Raw genomic sequence first — 8,340 nt, 5'->3', positions numbered from 1 at the left:
CCCTACCCTGACCTGACCTGCCCTACCCTACCCTCACCTACCCTGCCCTACCCTACCCTACCCTCACCTACCCTGCCCTACCCTGACGTGCCCAGCTAGGAACAATCCGAGCGAATAAACAAGCTGGAGGAGCAGATGTTACGACTCCTTACGATGTGTTTCCTGAACTGTTTCCTGAACTTCCTGAACTTCAGACACGTCTGTGTACATGTTCTGATCTGTAGCGAGGTGACGCAGCTCTGATGGAGAGGTTATGAGAAGGTGGTGTTGGGTGTAGGATGGAGAGGTTATGAGGTGGTGGTGTTGGGTGTAGGATGGAGAGGTTATGAGGTGGTGGTGGTGGTGTTGGGTGTAGGATGGAGAGGTTATGAGGTGGTGGTGTTGGGTGTAGGATGGAGAGGTTATGAGGTGGTGGTGGTGGTGTTGGGTGTAGGATGGAGAGGTTATGAGGTGGTGGTGGTGGTGTTGGGTGTAGGCAGTCACCAGCAGAAGTATACTACCTCTTTTAAAAAATGTGCTAGTGCTTGAGTTGAAGCCAGTCCTGATTCCCAGGAATGAGTGAACCTTCTAAAAATGGACAATGCATCTCCACTGGTTTGAGAGCTGAATGTTTCTGTATGTAATGTGGGCGTACGCTCGCCCAGACAGAGAGGCTGACAGATGGCCTAATATTTCAGAGCAAATCTGATGATGAGAATGAACTCCTTCAATGTTTCTACATGGAGCAGTCTTATCATCGCAGACACGAGGTGTCATCGATGATCAGATCTAGTCAGTAAGCTCTGACTGTAAACAGTTTCTAAGATGAAACGTAACTGAATTTCCAGCAGTGAGAGAGACGCTTCACCTTTCAATGTCTTGCATTATAGGTTCTTTCATTCTAGACCAGCAGGCGTTTAAGGTCAGCAATGGTGCCGGTTCTGCTGGTGGAGAGACATTAGCGCTGGCACCATTTTGTTGGAATCGGGGCTCTGAGTCCTGAGGGTCCTGAAGTGGCTCAGAGTCCTGGGAGCAGGACACTTGGAGAAAATGAGGTTGTGAAGAGGGTTGCAGGAAACTGGCACACGAGGACGCCATATAGGGAGGAGCATCAACACGGAGCAAGAGCAGGACGAAAGATGGAGGAGGGACAGAAGACTGGGGGTGGGGGGGGCATTAGAGGGGGGGCTGGGGGTGGGTGGGGGCAGTAGAGGGGGCTGGGGGCATTAGAAGGGGGCTAGAGGGGGGTGGGTGGGGGCATTAGAGGGGGGGCTGGGGGTGGGTGGGGGCATTAGGGGGGGCTAGGGGTGGGGTGGGGGCAGTAGAGGGGGGCTGGGGAGCATTAGAAGGGGGCTAGAGGGGGGTGGGTGGGGGCATTAGAGGGGGGCTGGGGGTGGGGTGGGGGCATTAGAGGGGGGCTAAAGGGGGGTGGGTGGGGGTAGTAACTGGCACAGCCTGCATGAGAGAGTTTAGGGTGAAAAGAGGCCATTGCTCTAACAGTCAAACTCAGATGAACTGCCTTAAAAACACAAGCATGCAGAAGTGGCACTCCAGAGTTAACTGATGTGCATATAGCTTCAACTGACAGGCAGTCGAGTCTGATTTATTATCACATACCCAATACATATCTGATCTTTCCTAGAAGTCTAAATAGTGGTTCGTGAAAGGTAACACCCACTCATTCATAGACAGGATCGCTGCTTTCAGCCAAAGATCATATTTCACTAAGTTGTCTAAGCCAATCTAACTTGCAAAAGAAGTTACATCTACCTTAAAATTACATGGAAAGATCAGTGGACCCTGAACGTCCATCAGTCTGCCAGCGTTCTGCTTTGCTCTCTAAGATGGTAGAGCTGTTTGCGTTTTGAAAGCGTTCATCATCAGTTGTTTTCCTGCTACTTCGTGCTGCACCGTCTGAAGAACACAGAGTCCCTGTTTCTGCGCTCCCTGGGTCTCTCTCTGCTGTCGGCCCGCTTCAAGGCGGCTGGAGCTCAGGTAAGTAGGTCAAGGACACCCGCCCACACCTCGGCTGATTGGCCTCGTGGGCCGTCAGTCACATGACACCTCCGTGCCTCCTTCTGCAGAATCAATGCAAAAAAAAAATGAATATGGAGGCGTAGAAATGTTGATGCTCTAAGGTGTCGGTGGTCAGGATGCCAGCAGCTCTCAGTCTTCCTCCGACTGGAGGGACAGACCTGTACTCAGAGGGACAGACCTGCACTCAGAGGGACAGACCTGCACTCAGAGGGACAGACCTGTGGTCTGCCGACTTCTGATGCTTCCGCATAAACAAAAATCACATATCAGTCTTCATCAGATATTTGAAAAGCAGAAAACATCAGCAGCAGTGGGTTTGGTGCGGTGATCTCACAATTTCAATGATCTTATTTTTATGATCATAAGCCATTGGCAAAAAGTATATATAAACAATAGCGTTACTTGTAGTTGTGTGTCATGAGTAAAATGGATGTACCAGCTACTCTCTAAACCTTTTTTTAGATACGGTTAGAAAAATGAGTCCCTCTTCCACAAACCTGATCAGTTTTCCTGCAGTTGACTCGTCCCCATGAGCTTATAGCCGCCAATCAATGGCGCCTTATTTACGAGCATGATATATCACTGCCTGGCCATTTTAGAGGCCTGAAATCACAGCATATCTGCAGAACTACAAACTACATCCAGCCGTGGCAGGAAATTCTTCACAGGTATTCAGGGACAGTAAAGTGCTCTGGATGGGTAATTACACTAATTCAGATCCCGTCTCTCCAGACGTGCTGGATGGTGGTGAGGAGAGTAATTAAAGTTGGGTTTGGCCAGCCTTGAGTGACCGACAGCTGAACGAGACCTTGAAGTCCGCCAGTGTACTGGAGCTGACACAGACTGAATCAGAGGGAAAGGGAGCCTTTCAGAGGACGTCCCTCTTCTGAGGTTCACTCCCCTCTCCTCCCCTCTCCTCCCCTCCCCTCCCCTCTCCTCCCCTCTCCTCCCCTCTCCTCTCCTCTCCTCTCCTTTCCTCTCCCCCCCTCTCCCCCCCCTCCTCGCCCCCCTCTCCCCTCCCCTCCCCTCTGCAGGGACTTTGGCATTGAAACAAATAGACCTGACCTGATTGGTCACACTGGAATTGGCCGTAGTTAAATAAGGTTGTGGGTTCATTCGAGAAAGTGCCTAGATGTGATGTGGTACGGGTCAGATGATTTCCCTCAGTTCAGCGGCTTTGTGATCGGTTTAGAAAACCGAAGGTGGCACTTTGAGCTGTGTGCTTAAATGAGAGTCTTTCTCCTGGGAGAAACATGGCCACACTTCAAGGAAAACCACTAGACAATGAGAACATGTGATACTTTTGTCAATAATGCATTACATTTTAAAAATCTAATTCTGAAGTGAAACAGGGTTGGGTTTGCTCAATAGAGGAACCAGAATTTGGTTTATGAATGCATGTATTTGTATGGTTCAAACCACATTTTTGTTTGTTTATTGACAACAGCTATGAGTTTCAAATTATAGGAAATTATTCTCATTTAAAGTTGTGAGGGGATCTTGGAGGGAACTCAAGAGAGATGGAATTAGCCAGAGAGAATGAGAAAATAACACAGGCCTGTAAACTAGACCCTGAACCGAAGAACTTATAGATGTAAATGTTCAAACGTTGCTTAATTGTCCTGATACATTTGGATTCAATATGAGATTGTTTGTTATAGTCTGTATTTATGAATGGACCCAAGATTCAGAATTTATCTATGATGTGTTTCCACTAATGAACAGTTTTTTTTAATGAAGTAGGTCATGTTCTCTTGGTTCTGTAAGAAGTAGTTTTCTACCTAAAAAAAACATTTTTCATGACCCAAAATGCATTTCACAACACTGTTAAGGGCCCCTCAGTATTTCAATAGTAATTGGTCTCCAGTAGCTTTTTGGCCTTTTTATGGATACAGCCAGTGTGAATGACACATGTGCAAATGAATTTAGATACTGACTGACCTACAAAAAACAAACAAAAAAACCCCCAGAAGAGAGTCACTCTGAGCTACAAATAAATGTTCAGATCAATGGTCTTCCTTCCCTTTGGGCTGTCTTACATTCATGATGACATTTTCTCTTAGTTCAGCATCAGTGTTGATTTCACCCAATCTTTGCTATTCACTCTGGAGAGACGAATGCTTCTATACATCATGCACAAAATGTCTTCGACAACTAAAAATCACTGTACATCTGAACACATGTTGTTATTACGTTATGAGGGTGAAAGAATATAAAACACCTACTTTCTATCATTAGTGTTCTCAGTATAGGTCACATTTGGCCCCCCTGTTAATCGTTTCCCCGTTCTCTCTGGGGGGGGGGGGTTAGCTTCGTCAGTCCATATTTAGAGAGATCACGGGTAGGACCAACACCTTGCTGCAGGCTGATTGGCTGTTTTTCGCTCGGGTGGGCGGGCAGTAATGTGTGTTGTGTGCGTCACTGGTGACAGGAGCTTCTAAAAACAGCTTGGAGAACACGTGAAGATTCACGCGACACACACTTACACACACGCGACATACACACACACGCACAAGCATACATGCCCACGTAAAACCTCCAGTCAACCCCTGTGCCACTTGATCTGGGCCCATATTAGCGGTGATAAAACAGCAGCTTGCTGTCAGTGATTGTATCGACTCCGGTCTGTGGTAGCACGATTGCTTCACGCAAATGACTCTGCTGATTGCATATTGCTCTCTGAGAACACATCTCCCTACAGCTGCAACGGGCTTTTTCTAGGAATTTAATCTCAAACCGTATTTACATATTTTTTCCATTATCTAATAAAGCATAAGGATTTTGAACTGGTACATAACTGCTAAAGCATAGAAGTCAGATTTTCTGTCTTTGACACAATGAGATAATTAAATAAGCAGCTGATGCCACAGACTCTCATTTCAAATGTAGAAAGTAAGTGTTGGCACAGCTAGAATCTCTCAATGTTGATCACTCATATGCTAAAAGGACCTGGTGTAGTGCCACTGTGTGACTATCAGAGCGTATTCATACCGTGGATTTAAACTGTGCACACCACAGGTTTTCTGATTAAAACAAAGCATCTCTTGAGATATAGAATCAATACCACTGGAATTGACATTTCATTCTGGAAAGATATACAAACATTTTGTATATGGAAACAATCATGAGATGAAGTTAATAGATCATTTTAAAGAGTAGTTTAAAAAGCGACAGAGAAGGTTTCATTTTCACACTTGGTTTGAAGACAACTGAGGAAGCACAGCTGTGTTTGGGCTCTGATCTCTGGCCTGCATGAACTCTCTATTTAAAGTATCTCTAGTGAACTTAACAGCACACTTCATTCAGAAGGAGGAAGAACAAAAAAAACTACACAAACACAAATTTTATAGGAAATGTATTTTTAGTTTAGGTCCTACATCAAGGGGGAATAAACAAGAGATTGGAAACCGGTGTCAGTGATGAGGTTATATACATCACAGCATGTGCTGAGAACATCAGCAGGAGGTTCTGTTCAGAGGAAACGTGTTCTTTGATTTTATGCTTTGATGCACCGTGAGCAAAAAGGGGAGCTGGAGGAACGAAGGGGTGTGTGTCCCACGTTCCCCTGGGCCGCCACACGTCCTCCTGGGCCGTCCCACGTCCCCCTGGGCCGCCACACGTCCCCCTGGGCCGCCACACGTCCTCCTGGGCCGTCCCACGTCCCCCTGGGCCGCCACACGTCCTCCTGGGCCGTCCCACGTCCTCCTGGGCTGTCCCACGTCCTCCTGGGCCGTCCCACGTCCTCCTGGGCCGCCACACGTCCTCCTGGGCTGTCCCACGTCCTCCTGGGCCGTCCCACGTCCCCCTGGGCCGTCCCACGTCCCCCTGGGCCGTCCCACGTCCTCCTGGGCCGCCACACGTCCCCCTGGGCCGCCACACGTCCTCCTGGGCCGCCACACGTCCCCCTGGGCCGTCCCACGTCCCCCTGGGCCGTCCCACGTCCCCCTGGGCCGCCACACGTCCTCCTGGGCCTTCCCACGTCCCCCTGGGCCGCCACACGTCCCCCTGGGCCGCCACACGTCCCCCTGGGCCGCCACACGTCCCCCTGGGCCGCCACACGTCCTCCTGGGCCTTCCCACGTCCCCCTGGGCCGCCACACGTCCCCCTGGGCCGCCACACGTCCCCCTGGGCCGCCACACGTCCCCCTGGGCCGCCACACGTCCTCCTGGGCCTTCCCACGTCCCCCTGGGCCGCCACACGTCCCCCTGGGCCGCCACACGTCCCCCTGGGCCGCCCGAACGTCCCCCTGGGCCATCCCACGTCCTCCTGGGCCGTCCCACGTCCTCCTGGGCCGTCCCACGTCCTCCCGCCATCGCTGCGCTCCCCCCCCCACGCCCTGACCGCTGGCTCATGTTGCCAACACCCATCCTCCTCACACCATCCTCGTCCTCATGTCCCTGCACATCCCTGCTGTCTTGTGGGGTGAGGGCTCTGGTGATGGGCTTTGATCGCCTCGTCCTCACCCACCCACCCACCCACCCGCTTGGCATCCTGCCAGCCGGCAGGCGACATTTAGGTCGAGCTGATTCTGGATGAACACCCCTGGGACACCCGGCAGTTGCTAAACAGGATCCTTGTGTGACTCACCTGTCACGACTGCAAGTGCGGAAATATCCGAGGGACGAGCAGCTAGTAAAATGTATTTTTCCACTCATAGTTTTAAGGAGGACGCAGTGCGGGTCTGATTTTGTTTGGTGCGTGTGGGGACAGGGACACGTGGCCACTTCGCTGAGTGAAACTGGCCTCATTTAGGTCACTTTATAAAGGTGATGGTGTGAAGTGCGTCCTGACACATTTTCCTGAGACCTTCAAGTGCCATTTTGTGATATAGGCACATGTATGTCTGCAGGTATCTGTTCATGTATGAACTGATGAAATTTTGTCTTTCTTTGCTCTCTTTGTTCAGTGTTTAGAAAAATCGTTCCAGTTCTCCATAAGATTCTGCTGACAGATTTAGACGGAGATGTTGTGTTCCAGAGAACTGTGTATTTTGAGTGGGTGACAACTGAGCCAGAAATACAGTCCACTGACAGGAGCACCGACATCCATCAGCCACAGCCTCCACATCATGACAGAAAGCTGATTCAATTAAGCATTCCACCAATCGGATTAAAGACCTCGTTATGTACCGCCCACCTGCCCTCACTCCTGTCGTTTCCGTCACACCTGCCCCATCTACACTGCCCTCCATCTTCTGCTCCCTCTCTCCGTTTGCCCTTCTACCCCATCCCTCAGATCTGTCCATCATATCCTCCTTTCTGCATTCCTCCCCCTGTACATGTTTCCTGTTGTCATGGTTCAGTAGTCGTTAAACACAACCCATAAACCTCTATTCTACTTTCACACGTCCTGATCCCCTTCCGTTCCTCTAATAGCAAAAAAATAAGGTGTCACTATTAGAAAAGTGAAGACAGTATTAAATCATGTAGATCATTTTCCATTCCATAAATGTAATTTCTTGCTTGGATTTCAGTGAGCTAAAGCAAATATAATTTCTGTCACTTGTCAGAAACCTGGCTCATTTAAACCTGGCTCGTTTAAACCTGGCTCATTTAAACCACTTACCTCCCACACCGGGTCATCAGTGTGTGTCCAGCCTGAGCAGATCATTAGAAGAAGTCCTGCTCTTATATGTCCTGCTCTTATATGTCCTGCTCTTATATGTCCTGCTCTTATATGTCCTGCTCTTATATGTCATGCTCTTATATGTCCTGCTCTTATATGCCCTGCTCTTATATGCCCTGCTCTTACATGTCCTGCTCTTACATGTCCTGCTCTTACATGCCCTGCTCTTATATGTCCTGCTCTTATATGCCCTGCTCTTATATGCCCTGCTCTTATATGCCCTGCTCTTATATGTCCTGCTCTTATATGTCCTGCTCTTATATGCCCTGCTCTTATATGCCCTGCTCTTATATGCCCTGCTCTTATATGTCCTGCTCTTATATGCCCTGCTCTTATATGCCCTGCTCTTATATGCCCTGCTCTTATATGTCCTGCTCTTATATGTCCTGCTCTTATATGCCCTGCTCTTATATGCCCTGCTCTTATATGCCCTGCTCTTATATGCCCTGCTCTTTTATGTCCTGCTCTTATATGCCCTGCTCTTATATGTCCTGCTCTTTTATGTCCTGCTCTTTTATGTCCTGCTCTTATATGCCCTGCTCTTATATGCCCTGCTCTTATATGCCTTGCTCTTATATGCCCTGCTCTTATATGCCCTGCTCTTATATGCTCTGCTCTTATATGCCCTGCTCTTATATGTCCTGCTCTTATATGTCCTGCTCTTATATGTCCTGCTCTTACATGTCCTGCTCTTACATG

This window comes from Brachyhypopomus gauderio, chromosome 3 (assembly GCF_052324685.1).
Source record: "Brachyhypopomus gauderio isolate BG-103 chromosome 3, BGAUD_0.2, whole genome shotgun sequence".
NCBI classification, from domain to species: domain Eukaryota; kingdom Metazoa; phylum Chordata; class Actinopteri; order Gymnotiformes; family Hypopomidae; genus Brachyhypopomus; species Brachyhypopomus gauderio.
The sequence above is the reverse complement of the archived record's forward strand: the minus strand, read 5'-3'. Positions refer to the sequence as shown.